This window comes from Apodemus sylvaticus, chromosome 13 (assembly GCF_947179515.1).
Source record: "Apodemus sylvaticus chromosome 13, mApoSyl1.1, whole genome shotgun sequence".
In the NCBI taxonomy this organism is placed as follows: Eukaryota; Metazoa; Chordata; class Mammalia; order Rodentia; family Muridae; genus Apodemus; species Apodemus sylvaticus.
This window is the reverse complement of record NC_067484.1, coordinates 82,406,662-82,434,133: the sequence shown is the minus strand read 5'-3', so window position 1 is coordinate 82,434,133 and position 27,472 is coordinate 82,406,662. Positions and strand designations below refer to the sequence as shown.

The 27,472-nt window shown below is 39.6% G+C and overlaps 1 protein-coding gene across 1 annotated transcript in view; it reads left to right on the top strand.

Annotated features, from left to right (window-relative positions):
* Positions 1 to 3,837: 3,837 nt before the first annotated feature.
* The window catches only part of Dtna (dystrobrevin alpha), a 250,751-nt gene continuing 227,116 nt past the window's right edge, over positions 3,838 to 27,472 (top strand). The window contains exon 1 of the mRNA XM_052155755.1: positions 3,838 to 4,054. The gene's annotated coding sequence lies outside the window, so the exon portion shown is untranslated. The remainder of the gene's footprint in view (positions 4,055 to 27,472) is intronic.

Below are 27,472 nucleotides of genomic sequence, written 5' to 3'. Positions count from 1 at the left end.
CTGATTTGCCAGTTATGTGCCCAGTGTTCTTTGGAAGCAAGCCCTGGAAGCTATTTTTCTGATCAATCCCCAGTCTCATGTTAGCACTTACAAAAGAGCAAGACAACATTTACTCATGATAAAGGCCTAGTTCCAGCCATTATAAATCTTATCAATTGCCTTGTGAAGGTTAGTGGAGAAAAGAAAATCATTTCATTCTATTCACTTAACCTTGGGGCTGAACTAAGATTCTGATGACTGTGCCTGGGACTTCTAGAATGTGTGGAGATCAACCGTAAGTCTGGATAAAGTTGGGAACTTTAATTCATTCTTTTTTATTATAATTCATCTAATGAAGGAACATTATTCTCTGAATAATAGCCAGTAACAATTCAATTAGAAACAACATCTCCTTTTCTTTCAGTTGGTCAGCTACTAGACCAGTACAACCTTAATAAATATGTCTGGTTTCTACTTGGAGTAATTTCCATGCACATATACATAATGACTGGGATCATTATACAAGGTGCATGATACACCTTGTATACAGTGTACACAATGTATACATGATACAATACACACTTCAGTCTCGGTTCATTGCTCAAAAAGAGTGATTTTTTCCCTAGAATTATTTAGAACAATGTAGGAGGTAGAGATGCTCAGACATCAAGAGCACCCACTGCTTCTACAGTGGACCCAGACTCAATTCCCAGCACTCATATGACAGATTATAACCATCCATAATTCCAGTTCCAGTTTACCCAATAACTTCTGGCCTCCAAAGGCATCAGATAAGCACAGGGTAAAACATGTGCAAAAACTCATACACACAAAAGTAAGATAAGTTTTTAAAAATGTTTTTTAGAAAGAAAAAATACAGGTAAATTTGTCTACAAAGAGGACCAACAAATACCCATTTTTCCACAGGCTAAAATACAGGTGTTGCACAGGAGGTGTTTCTGTTTAAACGGGCATCTCCTCAGCATCAGTTTCACAGTAGTGTGAATTTGAAGACAGCAGAGATGAGCATGGTACTGCCCAAGAACCAGGGCTGGCTGCAAACCCCAGACCCTCTTCTTAACTCATGGTGCTCTGTGTAAAAGAATGAGTCTGGGACAGAGATGGCTGTTCTCTGTGCCAGGGAAGTATTTCCTTCTATTTATATGTGAACCAGGTTGTGAATTTCATAAATGTGAGCACACCACGGACACTCGAGGAATGTTTCTTGAAGCAGAAACTTGCTGTGACAGTGTATCTTTCCAACTCTGAAGCCAGGATGGAAAATTGTAGATGCCCCTGTCTTGCCTGCACCTTCCCTAAATAAACTTGAGGATAAAGAATAAAATATGTTTCTTTCTCCTTTTCCTCCCTTGGAAAGTTTTTTGTTTAGGCATCTTAAAGTGGAGTTAGTGACGGAGCAAGTACTCGGTGTCCACTAATATATATAGACATCAAAATACAAGGAAAATAAACTCATACTGTAGTAATCAACTGAGTGGGGTCTTACCTTGTGATCTCTTAAAGTAATAATGTTCTAGCTGTGGAAGAAGAAGAAGAAGAAGAAGAAGAAGAAGAAGAAGAAGAAGAAGAAGAAGAAGAAGAAGAAGAAGAAGAAGAAGAAGAAGAAGAAGAAGAAGAAGAAGAGGAAGAGGAGGAGGAGGAGGAGGAGGAGGAGGAGGAGGAGGAGGAGGAGGAGGAGGAGGAGGAGGAGGAGGAGGCCGAGGAGGACGAGGACGAGGAGGACGAGGACGAGGAGGACGAGGAGGACGAGGAGGACAAGGAGGGAGAGGAGGAGGGGGAAGAGGAGGAGGGAGAAAGAGGAGGAGGAAGAAGAGGAGGAGGAAAGAGGAGGAGGAGGGAGGAAGAGGAAGAAGAGAAAGAGGAAGAGGAAGGAGGAAGAGGAAGGAGGAAGAGGAGGAGGAAGGTGGAAGAGGAGGAGGAAGAAGGAGAAAGAGGAGGAGGAGGAAGGAGGAAGAGGAGGAGGAGGAAGGAGGAAGAGGAGGAGGAAGAACAACAACAACAACAACAACACAACAATAACAACAACAAAAGATTTAAAGCCACTAAAATTAATTGGTTGAATTAGAAAGTTGTCTCAAGCATTTGCCATTGAATATGTTCTGAGATACCCCTGTGAGTCCCAAGGAGCAGCTGCAGCCACACCACAACTGTGATCCCAGCCAGCTGTCAGTTGCCCAGACCTGGCAATGCTTCTTCCTGTGACTCATGCAGCCACCAAAGTTATAATGTCTTCACCAGGCCTTTGAAGAGACTGCATGGTCCATCAAGTTGCATGCGGTCCATTCCCTACTATGAACAAAAGGAAGTGCATTTTCAGTAACAGATAATATTTGGAACCCAGTGACCAATAAGTGAATGCTAAGCACGGGTTCTGATTGGTATTAGAGAGACTTGTCCATGACTCCTCCTTGTTGGGCTCTGCCTCATGTTAGGTCTTTGCTCCTTAGCTCTTCTGTCATCCAGTGGGCTGATGAGTTGTTTTTGTTTGGTTGGGTTTTCTTTTGTTTATCTGGGTTTTTGTTGTTGTTGATGATGATGATGATGATGATGATGATCAACTTGACACATGATAAAGCCATGAAAAAAGAAATGTCGCCTGGTGGAGGAATTCTCCCCATCAGATTAACCTGGAGGCAAATCCGTGGGGGCATTTTCTTAACTAAGGATTGATGTGGAAGGGTCTAACTCTTGTAGGCAGTGTCCTCCCAGGGCAGTTAGCATTAGGTTAAATAAGAAAGCAGGCTGAGCACGGAATGGGGAGCAAGCCAGGAAGTAGCACTCCTCCACAGCCTCTGTCTACCTCCAGGTCTCTGCTTGAGTTCTTGCCTTGACTTCTCTCAAAAATGATAAACCTTCTCCTCACCAGATTGGTTTGGACAGTTGTGTTTGTCAAAGCAATAGAAAGCAAAATAGAACACTTAGTTTCCCTTTACACACACACACACACACACACACACACACACACACACACACACACTTTTGTTTCCCAGCATGTCCTAAAGTGTTATAAGACAATCCTGACAAAAGAAGGCTTCCTAGGAAAAGCAAGCATTTCTTCCGTCTTCTCCCCTTGCAGCTCTAAGTATAAAACAAGAACCAGTTGATGTCAGTTCTCCCACATTTCCTATAAGCATTTATTTTCTTTCTCAGCAAGTCCACCCATTGGCTGCTGTCCTTGGGACACCATGAAGTGGCATTTGTGGCTCTTTTCACTTTCTAATGAGTTTCCAAACAAGGTTTATACCATGTTCAATAGTAGTTCTGCTATCTTGCTCTTTCTCTGTAGCCCCTAGTTATTCTGGGTAAAATGATAAGCAGGTAGAAAAAAAAAAAAAAAAACATAAGCGTGAACTTCACCCAAAATATCTTTAATGTTTGAACATAGTCTTTGGAGTTTCCTTAAACTGAAATAAAAATCCAGGAAAGTTCCTTGTTTGTGTTGTATTTCCCCGGGAAGCCATTTGCCAAGCTCTGGCTGCCTGGCTCTCTGCCTCCAGGAATGCCAATCAGAGGACATTCTTTTTCAGGCAGCCAAGTTTGGAAGTCAGTTGGTTTCTGGCCCTGAGGTGGGGGTGGGGTGATAGCAGGGGAAGCCAGCGAGTCCTCAGCTGATCTTCAGCTTGCAAAGATTTCTGTAATAGCCTTCAATGAACGCAGCTTCTTTTACCCACGAGGAGACAGGTAAAAGGACAGTTGAGTAAACCGGCTTTAGAAGAAATGGGCGGAAGCTGGCTGTGAGGGAGGGGCCCAGGGAGCCCTTTGAAAGCCTGCCATTGGAGAGCTTACCAAAGGCATCTGCCAGTGGGACTTCAGTGGAATGTGAAACCAAATCGTTTTCAAGTTAAAGATAGACACAGTGGACGCCAGAAACTGGAAGCCGGGTTTTTAAAACTCCTGTCTCTCCCTAGAATTTCAGAGTTGGTTATGTATGATCTCAGGGGTAATTAGCCATTTGGCTAAATCTGTTTTCCCATGAATGTACTAGCAATCACTGTGTGCTCTAGATGAACTGGCACTAAAAAGGTTGAAGAGGGGATGCTGTACCTGGTCCAGGGTAAGTGAGAACACCGGCACTTGGATGCGCGTCTCTGGGAAGGTGGATTTTGACTTTGGCTTTGTAGTTGGTATGAATGAAAGATCAGGGAGATTTCGTTGTGTCTGGATGAAGCTATTTTCCTTTTTGGAAGTAGGTGGCCTTGGGCATTCTGGGTGGCAGAAGGAAACGCAGTACTTGTGTGAGGCGGTTTTGGTTTTCAAGTTTGCATTTCAGAGTTGTAACTTCAATGAAGCCTGTGGGCTTGTTCTTTGCTGTTAACCCTCAAGCACCCGAGGCTTGTGAGGTAAGGAATTATGGGGGAGAAGACTCTGTGAAATGGAGCAGAGCTTCCATGGCACAGTATTCAAAAGTAGACGGTAAAGACAAATTGTTTCAAAGAAACACAAAACAAAAAACAAAACCAGAGCGCTCTTTTCTGGTGGTGCTGTAAGACCTTTAGAAAGTATCCTGTCTTTAAAGAGGTGGCCGTGGAGAAAAGGCAGGCAACCTCTATCAAAGAAAAAAATATATTTTAGCAGTTGTTTGGGGGCATTACCTCATTAATTCAAAGCAGTACCTCTCCAGAAGAGCTGGTATCTGCTAAGTGAATGGGAGCTTTCTGATTGTAAAGAACTCTAGAGAAGAGGAGGGAGGGAAAGTGTCGTTAAATTGACAATTGCAAGGCTGTGTTTTGGCTATTTCAATGCACCATCGCAAGAAGAAGGGCAAACCTCAGTTTCTCGTGTTTTGCCCATGTATAGGTTTTGTTTCTTGTTTGGTCAAGCGACCTCTCCCTCGCCTCTCTTAGCGACAGCTTTTCCAAACTCAGCACAGCATTCCTTCTGAATAAATACTGTCCGTAATAGTCACAGGGTGCATGGGGAGAATTGGATATTCTCCTTTATATGGGGAAAATAAGCGTGCTGACGCTCTCCTGACAGAATGTGGGGCTGAACAGTGCTTCCGGTTCCCTGTAGCGGTTCCGGTTCCCTGTAGCTAGCCTGGGTTTACTCTGTCAAATAGACCCGACTGAAATAGACGCAAGCCGCCAATGGTTTAATATGACACCATCACACAACTTTGATAATAAAATGTGATGTTGTATGTCATTATTCCGTTCATCTAAGCCAAAAAGGTGGGCATTGTAAGGACAGATTTGAACTTAGGGCTGCTGGGCAGTGTAGCAGGGACAAACAAAATGTGACATTAGCAGAGGCCAGAAGTGGCCTTTGCAGCCTTGTGAGCCCCTTTCCCTCCTAGCCTCTCCTTCAAGGTCCCTAGGAAATGCTGAGGCTCAGAGCCCATGCCCCGTCTGTGAGAAGAACCTGTCCAGAGTGTTTTAAAGTCATCACAAGGATTGTGAATTGGAAATTTATGTATTTTGTTAGAAATAGTTATCCTTAGAAGAGTTAATCGGGCAGTTTGTTAAATTGTACCTAGTGTTTAGTGATCCTTAGAATTAACCCATTAAATTGCACAAATTGCAAGCTATTTTGCATTCCCTATCAGCAGACAGCAACTTAGCAAAATTTCCCTAGTCATTTCTAGTGGCTGGGAATAGTGTATTGGGTGGCTGTGTCTTGAACGGCTGACAGTAAGAATTTGGGACTGTACGAAACAGTATGCAGTTCACATGGATACAGGTATACACAAGCCTGTCATTTATACACCTGGTTCACGTATACCAGGTGCTATATTGAGATTTAGCTTTTTGGTTTTCATTATGTTAAAAGAAAAACTTCAAGGTTCATATTTCTATCATATAAGCATTTTTAACAATGTGTCCATCACTGATGAGGGGATCAAATATGTGTCCCTCACTGTGGGGTCCCTGTTAGAGTTTCTAGTGCCACAAGAGGTAGAAAGCTTGGGTTGTCTTCCTTTGGACGTGGTAAAAGTTGTTGCTTTGTGATATGTGCCTGCCAATTATAGCTCACATGTTACTGGGTATGTCCCTGTTATTATTGCCTGTCGCATATTCACTTTCAGTGTCTTGTCTCCTTAATACATAACATTACTTTATGTTGAAAACATACCTTAAAAATCACTCACTGAACCTGGTAGCACCAACCTATAACTCCAGCATTTGGTAGTTAAAGTTAGCAGACTCACTGCAAGTTCCTGTAGCTTGGGCTACTTATATTTCAAAACTAATAAATGAATGGGTGGTAGAAATCACTTGTAGGGGTAATCAGAGACCTAGTTAAGATGATGGTTTCCTGCAGAGAAGGCGGCAGATGGCAGACTGGAAATACCTTCAGCAAAAGCTCTCTGTGACAGGAGCCCTCATATAGGCCTCATGAGCAAGGGTTCATTCAAGTTCACTCTGTCTCAGTAGAAGATATGGTCTTTCCAGATGCCAGCATGTACTTGACCAAAGACTTTGCCATATTAATGAAGTCAGTCAGGCCACCAGAGGAAACTGTGTCTGCAACTCGTTTGCCTGAACAGTCATATGCCAAAGGGCAAAACTTTGAACTCTAAAGTTTAACTTATCTCTTTGCTTTCTAATTTGTAAAATTTTTATTCATTATTTTTATTGTGTATGTGCATGAAGGATGGGGTGCACACGTGCCGGGGCACCTGTGTAGAGGTCAGAGGTCAGCTTTTGTGGAGTCAGTTCTCTCCTTCCGTCTCTACATGGGTTGCAGGAAGCAAACTCAGGCTTCCAGGCTCGCGTGGCAAGTGATTTTCTCTACGGCGCCATCTCACCGGCACTCTGATTTCTATGTTTTCATTTGCTAAAGCTCGCGGGTTGTGATTAACTCTCCCCTTTTCTGCACTTCTCGTACTTTTACTTACTTGACTAGAGCTCTAGGTCCAAGTATCTATGCCATGACTGCTACAAGAGATGACTTGACTGTCCACTCTACTGAACTAACAGCTACCATTCCTTAGAACGCATCTTCCTCCCCCACAGCCTGCATAGCCTGTTGTTGTCACTGATGATGTCGGGCAATTTTTCTGATTCATCTATCCTTTATTTTCTAGTTGTGATCTGATTGGTTGAAGGTGTCTTGGGGAAAACTATATATGCTCGCTGATTGGAGGGCCCATGCCCTCCAGCTTCTTATGCTCTGTCTGCAATACTGAACAACCCTTTTGCTTGTCCCTCACAGGCCACTGTCTTGGATAATCTCTTTAATCTCTAATCCACCCACTCCAGTCACTTCAGCTGTTCAAAGAACTCAACTCTTCCGGCTTTCTCCGTGCCTGTATTTAGTATTACCGCATCCTTTTAGACTATTGTAAGTTAACCTCCTCCACCCTCTGCTTCCTCTGTGCTGGCCCTGCTTTGGGTCCTCATTGCCTTACCAATGGCTGTTTTGTTCTTGCAGTTAGTCTTCTGCCTCTAATCCCCTCCCACACCACCACCACCCAATGGACATGTCTCCTGATGGACAAATACACCTATGTTCTAAGAACCACAGTCACTAGTGATTAGAGAACTCAAGAAGCCTTCAAAATAAGACCATGCCATCTCTAGCACAGCCTGCAAGGCCTGTCACAGAGTTCCAGTCATTATCACCTGTCTACTCTTTAGCTGGTCATGACCAACGCTTGAGTCAAGCATTGCGACAGCCTCCGGGGTCTGCCGTATACTAGAGCAGCGTGAGAGAGTGCACTGAAGCAGTTTTCCTTTCCCAGAGTGCTTATTGCTCTTCAACTTTCACCTCATGGGTCACTCACCATGTCTTCCTTACCTTCAAACTTCACCTGAAGTTCCCAACATTTCTAATAGCGCTACAGGTTTAAGGAATGAGTGATCGACTGTTTCCAAGGCTGTTGTTCTTGGATGATCCCTTTTTCTTTACTTAGTTATATTCATCCTAGATGTTTTAACCTAGCATAGTTATCACTAATGGTGCTAACTGCCAGGTAGAATCAGGAAATGTTGGCTTGTCTGGTAGGGGCCATTCTTCTTGAAAAGTGGGATTAATGTTCATTTTATTGCCAAGTAAGACCAACTGATAAGACGTGCATGTTAGCAGTAAAGTGGAATGAGTCAGCTGCACAGTATCAGAGAGGTTTGTAGTCAAAGGACAGTCACAGCATGTGGAAACTAATAGGATCCACCATTCATGCTCGTGCTGTGTGGATGGCTCAGCAACGTGCTTGCCTTACAAGCAAGAGGCTTACATTAGTTTATTTCCACAACCCAGAGACAAAAAGCCATGTGTGGAGACAGGAACATGGAATTCCGGTTCTGGAAAACCAGAGACAACCAAATCCTTGAGATTTAATGGCAAGCCAGCCAGCTTAGCTTATGTGGAGAGTCCCAGGCCAGGGAGAGCCCCTGTCACAAAAATATAAAGCAGATGGTACCTGTAGAATGATGCTCAAGGCTGGCTTTTGGCTTCTACCTGCACATGACGAACACAAGTTAACACACATGCACACATGCACACACGCACACACAAACTTCATCAGGATCACTCAATAGTGCATTAGGAGAAAAACCATTGAGAAACTTAATTAAAATGAGTCATCTTATGCACAGTGAGAACATCAGTCAGAAAACACTGGATTCTCTGTGGACAGTGTAGCTTGAGAAGGAAAGTATTTGGTGGCTTATGTGTGTGACTTCATGACCCTAAGTTTTAAAGTTGTTTTCATTTTTTTTCTTAAAACTTAAGGCCTTGAAGCACAGCATTGAAGTCATATTACTAGCAACATATGCTAAGAAAAGAAAGTCTCTTTGGCTAATGACGAATTGGATGTTGTCAGTGGGGACCAAAAGAAACTGATATTTAGTAACGCTGTTAAATCAAGTTTGACTCTTTGGACTGATTGTAAGTTTTTCATACATTTATTATGTTCCCTTAATATGCCAAATCTTGAGTTTAAGGAAATGAAGAAATCTGCCTTATGTTATTTTCATATAGAACTTTCCTTTCTCTACAAAGAGGTTCAATATAGATGAGACCAACGTTAATCTTTAAACAAATATCTGACTCTAATAAAACGTTTACATTCCAGTGTGTCAATCTGAAAATTCCTACAAGGACATATGAAGATGTATTCTTTTCTATTTCATTTACGGGAGACATGGAAACTGCCTGTTTGGCAGTAATCAGATGTTGACTTCAAGGTGTGAGGAGCAGGGCAAGCTCCTGCTTGCCCCTTATCTGCTCTAGGCAATGGGATTATTTACCTATGCCTTCCCCTGGACAACGGCCTTGGATGTCAGGCCTCTATAGATGTTTGTTTGTTTGTTTGTTTGTTTGTTTGTTTCTCTTCCCCACTTGAGTTGATCTCACCCAGTTTAATAAAACCCATTTTTTTCTTTCTCAGCAATTAGCATTTCACTCACAATAAGTCAAGCATCGGGTTATCTTGGTATTATTTGGACTCTTAAAAATGCACACTTCTTGACGTGATGGCTCACACTTGCAATCACCGAATTTTGGAGACTGAGACAGGATCATAATGAGTTCAGGGCTAGTTTGAACCATTGAATGAGTCCCAAGCCAGCCTGAGCTACTTAGTAAGACCATGACTGGAAATACTTTTATTAGGCATTAATATCAAGAGACCTGAAAATGCTCAATTTTTCACATACCATTTAATATCAAATATCACTTTGTTTGCAAAAGTAAAGCCGGACTTTGCAGTTTTGCAAAATAAATATGATGTCACCCAGAGTTATGAAAAAATGTGAATATCCATGCATTTTTTCAAAGAACAATAGATTTCTTTTTATTACTTCCCTTTTAAAATTCCATTTACTTTCTTCTGTTCATATCTATGTGACTCTGAAGATCACATATCTGTGAACACTGAAAAAAAAAAACAGATTCACCCAAATAATCACAATTCAGAAGTATAAACAACTCACTGGTTTTGTCAAAAGGTGTAGAATGATTTTTCGAATGAAGTTGATCTTCTAATATAGAAGTTCTAATTCCCAGACTGCCCCTTACTGTACATTTATAGAAACAAACTCACCAAAGAATTGTCAACTGCTAAAACCTCAAGTAAACATTAACTATTCTTTTTCAAAGCTCTGACTAGATGGGTAAAGCTAAAGCTAATGGAAGGGTAGCTCCTCCTTTAAGAGTGCTTACCACTCCTGCACAGGATATGGGTTCAATTCCCAGCATCTGCATAGCATACCTTTTGTGGCTTCTGAGGACACTGTACACTTGTGTACCCATATGGACATGCAAGCAAAACAATCATATACATAAAAATGTCTTTAAAATGTATCTTCTAAAGTAAATCCAATATTGCACGCTATTTTGTAGGTAAGATACATATGTAGTTTTTTTATTAGATACGTTAAATTACAGCACAGACAAATGTACTAGGTCTGGCTTGCTGAGAAAGCAAGCTCCAATCAGTGTGATATAGAAAACTAGAATCTCCTCTCATGTGAGCCACCTAGTCGTTATATGTTGACTGAAGGCTTTCTCCACACTCCAATCCTCATCTCTTCCTTGGCCAAAGTATACCATACAGCCACACCTAGCAGGTTAGGACATGCAATCTTACCAATATGTCTGAAAAGATGAAGGACTGAAGCATCTATAGAGAGCCCAATACAGTAAATTTCCAAACTCATACGTGATCAAGCATCCCCAAGTCTCCAGAACCCAGTCCCAAAGTATTATACACCTGCACATACACTGGGGAATGCTGGTGCCCGGCTATACACTGGGGAATATGCGAGTATGTGATGTGATGTGATGATATAATGCTCACATCTTTAGTCGGGGTCACATCTTCTGACTCTCATCCCTTAGATCTTTAGCTCTTGAGTCCTTGCCACTTTTTCAATGCTCCCATTTATACAATGCTAAGAGTTTTGTCATCTTTCTGCCAATCATTGATTGGGTACTCCTGGCCATAAGTAATTTGGGGGCATTCAAAGAAAAGTCTAATAGGGAGCTTCTACAGAATGTGAAGAGCACTTCTGAAATGTTGATTTTCCCATCTCTACAAACTGCTCATGCATATAGAGAACTGGATGAAAAAAATAATTGAATGTAAGTTTAATCTGCACCCTGTACCTTTACTAGTGAGGTAGAGGACCAGGCTTAGAGACAGGGGAACAGTAACACACCGTACTTTAGAAATGCATAGTCTTGAACCCATATCATTCTGTACATGCCTAGCATTTATCTGTGAGTGCTGAGATAAAATCTGGGATAAAATCTATGAGTAATGAGACATTTAGAGGATTATACATTTTAAGGCACTTTGCTGGGATCCCTGGAATTGTAATTTAAGTCAGCAAATTTAATTTGTGTTCTTGGTAGCAGTAATTCTAGGAAATGCTTCATGGGATGTTGACAGATTCTGAATCAAACAAATTGCTATAGATTTTATTTCTCTTTGAAATCCAGGCCTACACTAACAAATAGGGCTTCATGAATGTTCGACATGCACAGATTCACCTTACTTTAAGTCTGTTTTCTAACATAGAGTTTGAGAGGTCAAAGAGAGAGACACACAGAGAGAATGTTTTACATCATCAAGCATAGCTTGGTAAATTCTACTTCAATTAGACCTGTTATGTTGTATTAAAAATATATGAAACCCTAGGGATAGTACCTAGAACCCATATCCAGGAATTCATAACTTCCTAGAACTCTGTTTCCACAGCATTCAATGCCTCTGGCCTCTGTGACACTGCCTACACACACACACACACACACACACACACACATACATGCACACATGCATGCACAAGTGCACACACAGATGAAAACACACATGCACAAATGCATACACCCTGCATGCACACACCTGTACAAATGCACACACACATGCATGCACATACATATACATAAGTTAAAAGTAAAACAAATATATTTTAAAACAATTTATAATGTGATAGTATTCTAGCTCCTGGAATACGTTTAGAACATAAAGCTAAGGGTTTTTAAAGGACTTTTGTAAATATCTTCACTATTTGCTAATTTATCATTCTCTTGATAAAAAGTATCGTTTTTAAATTGACACAGCATTCAGTAATATTTATTGTTATAGGGGAATATTATTTGGGATACACCAAAAACAAGAAAATCACTGAGAACTCACACATGATTTTCCTTTTTAACCCATCTTTGAAAGTTTTACATTGTTACTCCTTTTACAACATGGCTATGAGTCATTAATCTACTAAGTTAGTTGTTATTTCCGGGTTAAAACCTTCTGAGGAGAAAAGCCTGCCTCAATTTTAACATCTGTTTCTTGATTATTGATTTTCCTTTGTTTGCTTCAAAATCAGAAATATTAAAGCTTTGGGGGGAAAAGTGTTGACTTTAATAAAATTATTTTCTAAAGTTATCACCTGAGAGAATTTTCCTATGAAAGAAGAATAATAAATGAATAAAAGAAAACCAAAAAAATACCTACTTTCCTTAATAGAATGTGTGTTCTATTGAAGTGCAATGGCTGTGTAAACTAGGACCCACTCCATATATTGGATGCTGCCAATAAGTAACTCTATCCAAAGAGTGTCCTAGATATGCGGGCCATGTGTAGGTATCAAGGTAGGCAGCTGTGACGGTGCATGGATGTTTTTTGTTATGTGTCCAGTCTGATAGGATTACTCTGTTTGCCTTTAATTAGCAATTTTAGTCCCTCCTCCATTTTAACTAGGAGATAAGTATATTTTAAAATAATCTGGAAGTATATTTTCATTTTACATTATAGAAAGAGAAATAATTTCCGCCAAGGTTACGAGAAGGATAATTTTATGTGTACCATGCATGTACATGTAAATGTTTCTATACAAGTGCATGTGCATGGGGTTCACATGTGTGTGAATGCAGGTACATATGTGTGTATGTCCTTCTCCAAGTATATCCACATTATTCATTTATTTAGTCATTCACTTATCTATCTGTCTGCTTGCCTATTTGTTTGTTTGTTTAGAGGCAAGGTCTCTCATGGGACTAGAAATCAACAAGTAGACTTCACTGGGTGAGTTCCCAAAGATCATCTATCTCCTGCCTCCCAAGTACTATAACAAGTGTGCTACCTGCTGGCTTTTTCTGGGGCTTGTGGGAAATTCAACTCAAGTCCTCATCCTTGTACAACAGCAGTTTTTCTACCTTAAGCCTGGTAGAAGAAATTCTTATCACAATACTTTTCTGTGATTACATTTTGTTTATATTTTACCTTGGGGTTTTTATAGTAAAATTTAGAAAGTACCACAATGTCTGCAGCATCTCCAAATGATCGTTAAAGTGGGATCTGCAGGTTTCTTTTGAGCTCCGTGGGCTCATCCTGATCTGTTTTAAGAAACTCTTCAAAGAACCAGACAGCTGCATTCTTCCAACGTATTACGTTACAAAGCCTGTTATAATCCACATTTTGAAACTGCCTAGCACCTAAAACATTTAGAAGACTAGAAAATATCCTGTATAACCATTTGCCAAATATGGGAGCATAAATCTCAGTTGCTTAGATTTACACAATTGCAATCTCTCCTTTGAAATGGCATGAGGGAAGCGTTTCGTGTAATGAGGCAAGGAGTCCTAGTGTGCAAGTTACATTATTTTTCATTGCATAGGGGTAAATTATTGCTTCAGTTTCTATATGATGCCCTAGTGGCCTCAAAGACACAATACAGCTTGCAGAAAAGCCTGCTTTTGTCCTAGGCAATAACTCACTCTATCAGAGCATGCTTTCTGAGAATTACCCATAGTGTTTCTCACTGTAGGCAGAATTTCATGAAGGTCATTTACATGTGGCCACTGAACTTCACTGGGTTTTTGTTGTTGTTATTGTTGTTGTTGCTTTCTAAAACTCGGGAAGCTTACCCGGAGCCTGTCGTATTGCTGCAACAGGAAAAAAAAAAAAAAAAAAAACAAAGAAATTCTATATTTAATAGCATTCGGAAAACAAGAAGAAATTGTGAATAAGAAATTAAATCACAAGCATGGAGGTTTTGTTGGTGTTTCTAGGCTTTTGCAAACTTTTAAAATATGTAAGCTGGGCCTCTGACATGGCTCGGTGACTGAAGGCACATGCTGCCAAACTTGACAAAGATTAAATTTCTAGGAGCACATGACAGAAGGCGAGGACCAGCTCGTGCAGGATGTCCTCTGACCGTCACATATGTACTGAGGCATACACATTCACACACGAATCTGCACAACCAAATTAAATAATGTAATACAAAATTTTGAAGTAAGCATGGATCTTTGGAAGTGGTCCTTGGAGACTTAGTAATAATACTCAAACAGGCACGTCTCTGTATTTGCAGTGAGCATTTTCACACTATTCTGAACACTAAATATAAGGACCTAAATGTCAAAGTGTACAAAGAATTTATAAATAAGTTGTATTTCCTAATGAGGTAAGATAAGAGTTATTACAAAAAGTGCTCATTAAATGCCCTCACCAATTGGTGTTACAGCACTTGGGGACAATTGCGCCAGGCTCTCTGCCAAACTATTACTGGTAACCTAATGACAAGGGATGAAGAAAATTCAGATGCTACTGCCTGCGTTAGTTAGATATGCATTTGCTAAAAGAGGAGCCAATACATTTTCTACACAGGCCATCAAAGCTGCTCATGCCCACACACACACACACACACACACACACAAATGCTTTTATAAGTCTAAGAATATACGCATTAACTATATCTCTGCTCAAAACCAATGGCAGTAGCAGACAAAACTGGCCTTGCTGGGATTGTTTCTGTATTTTGAGTGAGTTCGGTATATAGCAACATTTCCTTCAATGCCTGCAGCAGAATGAATTAAATTATTCATAGATAAACAAGATTTATCTTCTCCCTTTTGTGGGTTAATTCTGGTGATAGCTCAAAATCACTCACTCATAAATGAGTGACTTGGGCCACTATTGGATATGGTTTATTTAAATGATTTCAATGTAAACCTGTTTTCTACATAATGCACATACATATAGTGATATAAGAAAGTAAGAAAGCATGCATATTTTTATATAAATGGGAGATTTTTGAAATTCTGAAGTTCTGTTTTGAGACAAAACATTGTAGAGGTGTAGACATTTGCAATTAAGTTTGGGCCACTGGGAGCAGCTACCCCCTCCTTTTTTTAATTCTTTAGAAATCTACAAGAGATAGCTGCACTGTGGTATAACATCTTCATGTCATAGTTATAAAGGTGATCTTGTCTCTTAGCTCATAGACACACATTTTCAAAATAAAATCGCATGTAGTTCTCTGTGTTCCTTTTCTATCTCCCAACAGCACAGGAACAATTAGCAGCATGCCAACAGTGCATGATTGATCATTTGTCTGTCAGAGCAGGGCCCTACTAAACCTTGGCATTAGATTGTGTGTCAATGTTAATCCAGACCATGCTTTGGTGGAGGGCAGTGTCTAGCAAAGTGACCTGGGCACATGGAGCCGAAGCAGTTAAGACTATAGAAAGTGACATGAGGCTTACAGCTGCCAGAGAAGATGTCCTGAAGAAAACAGTGCTGGTGTTGGGTCACAATACACAAATAAGCATTCCCTAGAAAAGGAAAGATGACAAGATGGATCAGGATGAAAGTTCTCATGTGACCAAGTAGGGACGTTTTATGGTATACAGAGCTACCGATGGCTTGGTGTTCCTAGAGGGCGAAATGTGAGGCTGAAGTGAATGGCAGTGAAGTTGGAGAGATAAACATGCAGTTGACCATAGACAGCCTTTTATACTATCCCCAAAAGTTTTCTCTCTAGTCCTTACAGAACAGTACTTCTGAAATCCAAGTCCTTCCCTGAAAATAATCAGTGCAAGAAAGAACGGTGAAGATTGGCTCATGGGGATCTGTAGTCAGATCTCAAAATGTCCCTGTGCATAAAAGTCCCTGACACCTGTGTCCTTCCACTTTTCTTCATTAAGTCATCCTCAGTTCATCTGCCTAGTCAGAGTCCTTTGCTCCAGGTTTCCGAGAAGATACAGCATCTCAACCAGTGACTCCTCTTTCCCAGTGCTGTTCCCATTCTGACAATTCACACTGATTGCTCTTCCCTTAGATTGAAAAGCAAAAGACTCTATAGAAAAGGTAATTTAAAATAAATGTGATACAAAACAAAATGACGTGAATCGATTGCTCTGAACAAGAGTGTTAAAGAATCAAAAATGGAACAAAGGAGAGGGAGAATGGAGAACATGCTGTAATAATTTGCTCATAAATTAAATTTAAATTAATGCATAAGGTCTAGGTAGATGGAAAATGAGATTGCCCACTAAAGAAAGCTGCCATCATTTTTATAATTTTGATTATGTATAGAAATCTGTTTGCTATAGCTAAATATTCTCCAGTCTATATTCAAGTATATATTCTATAAAAAATAGGTCATGTCATGATTTTCTCATAGTTTAAGTCTTTCACTAGCTAAGAATACTTGCCAAGAGAGATGGGTGAAATTTTTACTACTATATCCATCTCCTTTAACATAAAGATATTATTCTGAAAGGAAATTCTTTCTCTCATGACCTTGGCATTTTGTTGGCAGTATTCGACAATGGTCCATGTTTTTCCAGACTTTTTTTTTGTACTTTCTTTCACTGTATCATATCCAGCATTAGTAATTCAGAACACACACCAAAAAGTGTAGAGATCAATCAAAAGAAACGCAAAACAAGAAGCATAGTTCTGAAAATCAAGGAGAGGACTTTCTTCCAGATGGCTCTGTTAAGGGTAAAATTCAAAGGGAGAAGATTACAGTCACAGTGGAGCTGAAGTGACTATGATGTAAGATCTTTCTGATTTGAATTTTAAGTTCCAGTAACCTCACTAAAGGGAATCCCATAAGTCCTACTCTTCTGGTAAATTTAGTATCAATTTTAAATCCTTTTGAAAAGGACTTTGTTGTGGCACCCACATCTAACACACGTAAGCTACTCTGCTGGCATTTTGTTGGAGGTGTGTCCATGTATGTTCCCAAACCTACAAGACGATAGGCAGCCAGAAGAGTTCCTTTTGTTATCAAAAGTAGGAGTGAGCATCATCTGTAGCTCTGTCTACTACTAATTGCCTAGCAGGCAAAAGGGTTTACCAAAGCAATTCTAAAAATAAAATACACCTTTTAGCGCTCAAACACAGACTCTGATCAATCCTGCTTGGAGGTTTATCGCCCTTGGAGCACCTGACAGTGTGTGTTGCTACTTAAATGTTCAAGTGTCTTTTCTTGCAAAGGTATTTCTTAGATCCTTTTGTGGATGCTGGGTGGTATGAGAGCTTCCAAAACTGTTCCTCATAAGTTCAGTGCAACCTGTAGTGATACCAGCAAAAGAAAAAGACCTAGATCTGCTTTTAATGATGAAACAGTTTTCCATCTCTTTCTGCATGGTAGTGCTCCCTTGCATGTGTTTGTGAGAATTAATCACGAATTCCTCCATTTTCCCATCGCAGGGTCAGTTTGTCTGCTCTTTTGGCTACCATTCAAGGACTTTAAATCTTCAGTTGCAGGGCTATCCACTCTTCTAGCAGAGGTCAACCAAAGTTAACCTTGAACTTGCAGTGGAGAGTGATCCCCTCTGCATGTGCCATCATAGTGCATTGCATGCCTAGCACATGTCCATCCAGCCCTTCCTAGTGCATTGCATGCCTAACACATGTCCATCTGGCCCTTCCGTGCCTCTTCCCATCTAGGTGTCATGAGCAGCATTGTTTACATTGTGCCCTTAGAACTTCTTACTTTTTGTTTACTAATTATTCTAAGCTCTTTGTTATCCATTCTTGATCATGTAAAATTTCACTCCCTGGGAATTTCAAACTGGAATAATCATTAAAAATGGAAGACAATATATACTTGTATACAAGGTTTTTTGGGTGATACAATGCTTTGATTACTGTTCCAGGTGGCATATGTGTACTTTTTGAGAAAAATAAAAAATGAGTCAGGAGCCAGGAATATACCTCAGTTGGTAAAATGTTCACAAAACCCTGGATGTAAACCCAAGCACCACATAGGCATGACATGGTGACCTATCCCTGTAACTTCAGTACTCAGGAAATGACATAGGAAAATGAGAAATTCAAAACAGCCTTGGCTCCATAACAGGTTATGCAAACCTGCAATACAGGACACCCTATTTGAGGGAAAAAATAAAGGAATAAGTATAGGCACACAGTGAAAATCTTACTTTTTTCTTTCAAAGTAGGAGCTATGCTTTGTAGCTTGCAGGAGTTTGTACTTGGAAGAGACTCACCTCTCAAGATTAACTTGTAAGCTTTCTTGTGAAGAAAACCATATACATCAAGTTCCACTGTTCTTTTAACTCCATCATTTCTAACTATAGATGCTAAACTGAATTAAACCAAGGAGCTAAACTCAAGGCCAAATTGTTAATAATCCAAACATTGTGCCTCATATAATTATTGCCTTTTTCTAAATGGAAGTCTAAATGTTAGGTCTTCCGAGGTGGACATGACAGAACTCTTTCTAACATATTTCACTGATATCTAAGTTATCAGAAATAACATGTCAAGACAAAATAAGTAGCTGGGGACATCGGCACTTTTGGGATGACCATATGGAACATTGTTTTAAGTTGTGGTGGCTGGGGTCTCATACAATTGGCACACGCAATTTGGTTTTGATGTGTGCTTACTAGATCCAAGAAAATGGAAATGGTGGGACCTCATGAATAATTCCACATGCACACACTCATGAACACACAAAAACACATAAACATATATAGCCCCTGCCACACACAAAATTTTTAGAAATAAGAGGAAATGAAATACTTAAGAAAATATAATATTCTTGATCAAATACAAGATGGCCCAAATTTGATGAAGTGGTTGCATATACTCATAAATCAAGTAAGTTTTGATGAACTGTGATGTGGGCTGAATATTTTTATCTTCTTATTCTCATCTGTTGTGATGCCAATAGATGAAAATCTCCAGGTGTCAAGATGAGATGAGCCCTTTTAAGCAATTGACGAGTTCAGCATAGTGCCCATGGCACAATGATGTCCTCATAAAGGTCTGATGCTTTAAGGAAATACTGATGTCATCATACAACAGTAACAACACACTCAAAAGTATGCAGTTTTCCACACTGTGTAGACATAGTATTAGATGAAACTAAAAGGATACTAATACTCATTGCAGTGATCTGGGTCAGGAGACACTGATACTATTTTCTTCCTCCTACCTACCTGAAACATGAAAATCCTCCAGGAGAACATAAAAAATACAAATTCTCTGAGATAAATCTAAAGTTTCTTCTCTTGGACCTTAATCATTCTAGGAGTTGGCTTACAAAGCTTCACCTTGAAAGAGTGAACACTTCAAAACTATTGCTTCTTATATTCTACCCCAAATCCTTTTATTCACTGGCTCATTTGACTGTCATGAAAACTGTGTGTGTAGGGTGATACAATTCTGTTCTCCAAAGTTTCAAACCTCTATGCTTAGGTATTGAGCCTTTCAAATCCTGATCCATGCAAGTTCATTTCTTTCTTCTAAATCTATATTATTTTTTCAAGGGAGAAAATTTTCAGAATGACTGCAGACTCTTGAAAGGTACAATGGTGTGCAACTTCAGAGAAAAATAATACTTACAGACTTGACGGGGTGTACTCTACAGTGTGTCAGCACTACAGAAATAACACACCTGGGAGACCTCTTTGTGCCTAGACCTTGATTAATCTTTTCTTGCCCATTGTTTCTTAGAATAACTATTGTTATAATTCTGCACTGTTTACACTGAATAGCAAACAAATTATACTCTGATGTTTCCCCTATCCTCAGTTTTCCTGTAAATGTTTTCTTACTAGTTTATCTTATAAACTTCTCCTTATCTTATAATTACCAAATATTATATGTGTTTATACAATTGAAGAAAAAGTACCTATGAGAATAAATTATGCCTGGGAGGGTTTTCTATGCATAAGAGATTATGGTCAGCCTTTATATTAGACTCATTGCTTTTAAGAACAAGTGTATACATCATACAGTTTACTCATCTGCATACCTCTTTCATCTCATTTGTAATATAATTTTTTGTTAAATTATTTATTTACATCCTTTTCAGAGCCCCTCTCTTATAATTTTCTAATATCTTGCTGGATCCATCCCATCTTTGGCCAAATCCACAAATATCAGAGTGGAGAGCAAGCTTAGACCACATTATGAAATAATCAAATCTGTTAATTTCATAGAAGGAAAGCAACTTTGTCCATAAGAAAAGGAACAAAAAAGTTCACTCAATCTATTTGGTTACATCTTGGGACCTTTGGAAAATTCATACCAAGCATTCATAAAACAATGACTAGTCAGACTTGGCTGTGTTATTTCGTAGAGTTCACATCACTGCAAAATGTTTGTTATCAGTACATGAGAGCATTCTGGAGTGAAGTCTAGGGACTTCTCAAAAACATTAAGAGTCTGGGAAGTATTTTCAATTAAGAGTGACTTTTAACCATCATTTAATTGAAACACAATGTCCAATAATTCTCTAATCCTCAAATAGGGAACGGTGATGGCTAGGACTGTAGCTCAGCCACAGTCCTGTAACTCAGAGATAGTACACCTCTCATATCTGAACCATTTGTGGCTGTTACTTTCATTCATGGTACTTCGGAAGGCTGAGGCCAACACTTCCATTATTAGAAAGCAGGATTTCGAGGCACTTTCAGATCCTTTTCACTACTTATGAAAAGTTCAAAAGAATGTTATGTTAAAGCGGAAGCAAATATTTAGGGCAATCTTGATCCAGCATCTGTAGCCTTTATAAAAGTATCAGGTACTACACAATGGAGTACTATTCAGCCATTACAAACAATGAATTCATGAAATTCTTAGGCAAATGGATGGAGCTAGAGAACATCATACTAAGTGAGGTAACCCAGACTCAAAAGGTGACTCATGGTATGCACTCACTAATAAGTGGATATTAACCTAGAAAACTGGAATACCCAAAACATAATCCACACATCAAATGAGGTACAAGAAGAAGGGAGGAGTGGCCCCTGGTTCTGGAAAGACTCAGTGAAGCAGTATAGGGCAAAACCAGAACAGGGAAGTGGGAAGGGGTGGGTGGGAGGACAGGGAGAGAGAAGGGGGCTTACGGGACTTTCGGGGAGTGGAGGGCTAGAAAAGGGGAAATCATTTGAAATGTAAATAAAAAAATATATCGAATAAAAAAATTAAAAAAATAAAAAACAAAAAAAATAAAAGTATCAGGTAAATGAATGACTTTTCAAAGTGAGGAAAACCATGGCATTCAGTTGTTTTTTCATTCATTCATCGTGTATTTTGGCCAACAACCACAGAACAATTGCTGTATACTATCTGAATATTCTCCCCTTAGGAAGCTTACAGAGCATGGATAAAAAACATACAGAAGAAGATTATCATATCAGGCACAACATAACTCCACAGAAGAATATAGAAGATTCATAAAGAAAAATGAATGGAAAGGGTTTTGGTTTTTTAAGGCCACAAATTTAACAAGCTTGTGTATATGCAGTTAATGTTGTAAGAGATGTGTTATCCCAACACACATGTACCCATAGGTAAAAGTCAATAGGGGAAGTAATAATTGGAACAGTTACCACAGACAAGAAGAGAGTCAAGGGGGAATTGTGTTACAGAAGCCACAGTCAGACCCATTTAGGGAAGAAGCAGCCATGAGTAGGATTACAGGAAACAGATAGTAAGGTGTCTCCTGAACTCTTGTCTTTCAGGAGACAAGGAGCATGTACCAAGTAAGTTCAGGGTGAAAGTGGGGAAAGGAGCTGGGATGTGTAAGGGTGAGAGATGTGTGGACAGACACACAGTCTACATGAGGCTACCCCTCCAGCATCTGGAGGGTCTAAACAAGAAAATGGAAGGTGGCCAAAATGGGAGGAGTCCACACTAAAGATTATTTTCTAAAAATTTCACTCTTAATCAAGCAATAAAGAAATTATTCTGATGCCTATATATGGAAATGATTAGAGGTATCAGTAGTTGGAAGACATGGAAAAGAGGAATCTATAATGTCTCTGAACACAGGGAAGAGGGGGAAACAAGGGTATATTCTCCTTATGCCTGACCTATTATAAACCAGCAGGCACATTGCTGTTGCATCTGTCTGTGGGTTGAATATCCTAGTTGAAATCCTTAAGGTGACTGATTTCCACTGGAAGCTATTTAATAAAAATATGCACTTAAAGTTTTGGTTACTTAATTCAGATTTTAGAATACTATTGTGTATGCATTGCTAGAGCATTTGAACAAACGATTACATCATGTTGAAGACAAAGTTACTTCAAAATCATTGTATGGAACAAATGTATATGAGAAGTTATTATATTGCATGTAATATATAGATTCAGCAAAAATAGCTTTATAAAGAGCTAAATTATGTGGGAACCAGTACTGTTTTCTTAAGAGATCACAAGCAGGGAACTGTCCTGCCTATCTAATTTACATTTGCAGTTACTGTATTTCATTCTGAAAAGAGCCCCTTGAGAGCTGTGAATGGGTGGGAGGGCGATTGTCAATTATATGCAACTTTCTGGCTTTGACCCACCCCACCCCCATACCACAAAAAGAATATTTTTAATTGTTTTCAGTGATCCACATTGGTTTGATCAAAAATCACTAGTCTGGTATATATTATTGGTAACACTGTATTCTATGAAATCAGAAGCTATGACATATCCTTTCCTAATACATGCCACAGGGTAGTGACCATGGCTGTGTACTGAGGCCTGGGCCTAGACCTCTGTGAGACAAGACTCCTGGTCACATGAACAGCTACGTCATACAAGTGCCATCCCAATACAGAGTTGGGAACTTAAAGCTGCAGGTCTTTCTAAGACAGCCAGAAGATCTAACTCAAGAAACAGAATTGTTGCCTCAAGCAAAACCAGACTGACCTGGAGAATACTTTCATTTGGGCTAATTAGTGCCTGCAGTCATTGTCATAATGTATCCATAGGGAGCTCTATTCGTGATAAAAATAGATTAATATTTTTTTAAAGAATTTCCTGGAAGATAAAGGTGGCTTTTCCAAAGAATAAAAATACATTGTAGCAATTCTTCTTTTATTATTTGCATAAAACACTTCATCTTTCTGGATCTTTCTTCTGCAATTCTACTTAGTTTCCACCAATTAAGTCTCAGGAATTCTCTGAGAAGAGAAGGATGGGGAAATGGGGGAGGGATAGAAGGGTGGTGCTAGGAGTGGAGGAAGGGGGCTGTGACTGGGCTATGAGGTGAATAAATAAATTAATTAATAAGGGGGGTAAGTCTTGCTTTATTAGAATATTCTATTATTCTATATTAGCAAGCATTGCTATATTAGAATATTCTAGGCTAGGCTAGACCAGTAACTATAGTTAGTGCAATGAGAAGAAATAAGGGGACAGAGGCAAGGTTTTTATGCCATAATATCCCATCATGTATCAGTTCTTTCCTTCCTTCAGGAATACTAACAAGCCCTTCTTATAGGGCAGGCATTATTCTAGAGTCACACAAAAGAGCCCAGAGTCAATAAGGGTTCAAAGGATCAACTTTGCATGCTGTGGAGAAGTGATTATGTCATATAGTAAGAAGTAGCGTCAGGTCCCAGAGGCGTCCGTGTTGTTTTCTCAAAGTTGCATTTTTTAAAATCATAATTCTCCAGAATGTGTTGAAAATTGTTCTCTGAAGCTATTTTAACTTCACACAGACACAGCACTTTCGCTTCAGGAAAAATGCTCTTATTTTCAGCTCAAGTTCTTAAGGGGGAAAGCAAGCGTGGCAGATGCTTTTTCCAAGCACGCGGGGTTGATTTGAGCTGAATTTTAATTAAAATTACTCAAAGGCTTAGTGAATAACTCTCCATTTTAAAAAAAGGTCTGTCCTATAAGGAATGAAATACTGTCAGGATAAATCAAAGTAGAAAGGAAAACAGAAAAAGGTAACCAGTGACTGACTGGCTTGGTCGTGAAGTTATCTTAAGTGTTAAAATAGAAAATACAGTTTTCATTTTTCTTTTTATAGTTATATGTACATTAATCTGTAGTGGAATTAACAATGAGGTAAAATCTTATACTGAGTGCAGCAAAACAAATTGATAGATTAACATTTATACATAACTATATTTAACATCTGCCATTAGATTTCATATGGCAACTGTTTCTTATTCATTGAAGGTTTGACAACTGACTGCTTAAATTTAGAATTCAGTGCTCTGTTTAAATAATGAATTAGGAAAGCATCAAGCCGTTCTTTCCCTCTTGCATGTGCCAAAATGTCAATACAGTTTTTTTCCCAGCCTAATCTTTAACTTTGAAAATCTCTGTCCCTCCACAAGAAAATGGTATACTGAAAGTTAAAATTTAATAGAGACTTAATTAGGCAGTGTTGTTGAGTTCTTTATATAGAGTGCTATCTTGGGTTCTTTGTGAGATAAAAAGATGAACTGGATAGGGCTGTGAGTCACACAGACCTCACACAATGCACTTCAAAACACCTGTGATAAATGCTTTAATGGCTGAATAAACAGTGTCCAGGCTGAAAGTTCCGCAGGGACTAGGGGGCTTAATTCCAGTCAACAATGTTTATATATATATATATATATATATATATATATATATATATATATATATATATATATAATAGAACACTACATGGAGCATGTACAGAGGACTACAGTGAGAAAATGCAGCATTGCCCTTTAAAGGGCTTACCTTCTTCTTCTTCAGAGTGGCAGACTCTGCATATAATGAAACTCTATGAGCAGACATGATTACAGCAAAATGTACAACTGCGTACCAAAGAACAAAAAAATGTCAGAACATGCTGAGAGTCTGTTCAAGGGACAAACTGGTATTGACTGGAGAAGAGAGACCATGAGATGTGCAATAGGGCCTCTGCAGAAGAAGCAGAATAAGTTTGCAATGAGAAATGTGATGCTGGAAGGCAGGAGAGACAATCTTAGCTGAAAAGGCGTCATGCTGCCCTCCTGCTCCTCCTCTCCTCCCTTCCTCCTCACTCTTCATCTCCCCCGTCTCTTCATTTCTTCTCCTGCCTTCTGTCTTTCTTCTCCTCTTCATCTTGATCTTCCTCCCCAAGTTCCTTTCCTTCTCTTTCTCTTCCTCTTCTTCCCTTTTCTCTTCCTCCATGTAGCAGAGAGGGTTCATTAGAGTGAAATGCACACAGTTGAAAGTTGTGCATGAGGGCCATGATGGAGATGAATATGTAGATATTATTTACTGATTTAAAGAATCTTAGCATTAATGTGGAAATATTAGCTAGTGGCCAAAGGGGTCTTTGTCAACATCACGTGCCCTTTGAAAATTCCCAAAAGAACAGATCAGCTTCAATAATGCAGGATTATAAGGGACACCTCTCTTAAGACTCAAGTTAGGGAATCTGATTGAACTTGTAAGAACAGGAAAATCGCACAGTTCAGTTTGTCAAGAAGCCTTGACACATGAAAGCAGTTAGAAAGATTAGTATGACCGCTATTGTTTTTCTGAGGATCTGTTTTATAAAGGCTCTTCTAAACAGTATGATATCTGTAGAGCACTGGACAGATATGCAATGTTCTAATAACTTCCGACATATTGTGTATTCACACAATACATGGTGAGTGTGTATTCAACCCTAGTGCTTGTAGACAAGTTCTGCAGAACCTTGTGAGTCTTAGAAGGAATAATGTAGTTGGCTTGCTATGCCATAAGGATATTTTTTTTTAAGAAGAGACAAACTGGATTCACATTTTTTAAAACATGTAAGACCCTGAAATGTAAATGTATCCATGGAAAGAAAGATTCCTGTCAGAAAAGGACCTAACTCAGATCTGATGAAATGGTGCAGAGCCTTGAGGCAGGACCAGAGAAGGTCAGTCCAATTTCCTCCCAGGACAGAGCAATAGATCTCGGTGACATGGAGGTTCAATGAGATTAGATTTTTAAAACTGAGTTCTGCTCTACTGAGATCCTTTTGTACCTCTGCTCAAGTACTCATCTGGGTGTTATGCATGAGAGAGACGATGGGAATTCATGCTCATATGTGACATATTGATTCAGAACCTTTCTCCATGTATGTGAAAGCATTCGTCCATAGCTGATTGCTCACTGTGTGCATCTCATCTCTTGAGAGTGCTCTACTCTAACGAACTCTATCTTCTACATGGAGGGAGAGAAAAGGGAAGAAGAGGAAGAGGAGCTTGGGGAGGAAGATCAAGGTGAGGAAGAGGAGAAGGCACAAGGAGAAGGAGGGAGAAGAAGAGAAGAGGGGCAAGATGAAGAGAGTGAGGAAGAAAGGAGGAGGAAGGGAGGACAGAGAGGAGGAGCAGCAGCAGGACATGACTGGGGGCATGCTGAAAGAGCTGCCCCGAGGGTGGCCTGACTTCATCTGAATCAATCAGCTGGGCTCACTGCTCCCACTGGCTTAAATTCATAGGAACCAGAAAGAAGGCTAATACAAACAAAATCCTCCTTACCAGAAGCATAGAAAATCCCGGACATCTTGCCTAGGCAAAATCTACAGCGACAGTCAAAGAACTATACTAGGTCATCAAACTATGTGTCTCCACCACATCAAAGCCAATATTAAAATAGAATTGAGCTTTCTGCCCTCTTTACTGGTCAAAAAAGAATTCTACCCCTGAGACCAAAAATACCTATGTGAGAACTTTTGTCAGTTGGGAAGCCATCATTCACCCACATAAGGTGTACTTCCTTTTCCTCTAAGTGGCTGAAATGTCTGATTTGCCCTTTATCCCAAGAGAGTAAATTCTTCTCACCTTCCCCTTGGACTCTCCCCAGCCACCTGTCTTCAGAGCCTTCAGTTTCCATGGCATCTTCACACCATTGCCTCTTCCCAAGAAGAGCCGCCATTGTCCCCCAGAGGCTAGCTCCACCGCTATCACTAGGCCTTAGAAACTGTACAAAGGCCACGTGTTTGAACACCTGCGAGTGAGTGTATGATCAGACCTCTGACCCCATTCATGATGCGTGGTGTTTCTGCTCTTTGTTGTTGGTTTCATTGGACCTCCAAATCCCCTTCCTCTTCCTGAGTCTGCTCATTTGATGTCTCACCACAGTAACTGCATAGGAAGGACTCAACTCCTCAGATCTCCTCCCAAAGTTAGTATTCAATTTATATGTGACGATCCTTGACTGGAGAATGTTACATCTGCCTGTATACTAATTGGCAAAAAAATAAGAAGTAGCTCTTTACAGAGAGGCATTCATTTAAGCCATTTCTCTGGATTGGACGGAAGATATTTTAACTTCTTCAGGGGAGCTGGCAGGTAGCCACTGAAGATGAGGCCTAGTGGAGTCATTCCTTACTAAGACCCAAGGCCTTGGGTATAGACTCAGCAACACATAAAAAATAAAAATGATAAAAAAATCTTCCTATGAATTCACTTTCTGTTAAATAGTATTTAAAACCTTATCTTATTTTTTAATTCATATTTTAATTTTTTTCTCTTTTTTTAAGACTGGGTATTGAATTTTGGTTTTTCATGGGACTCTAGCTTCTTTCCTTCCTTCC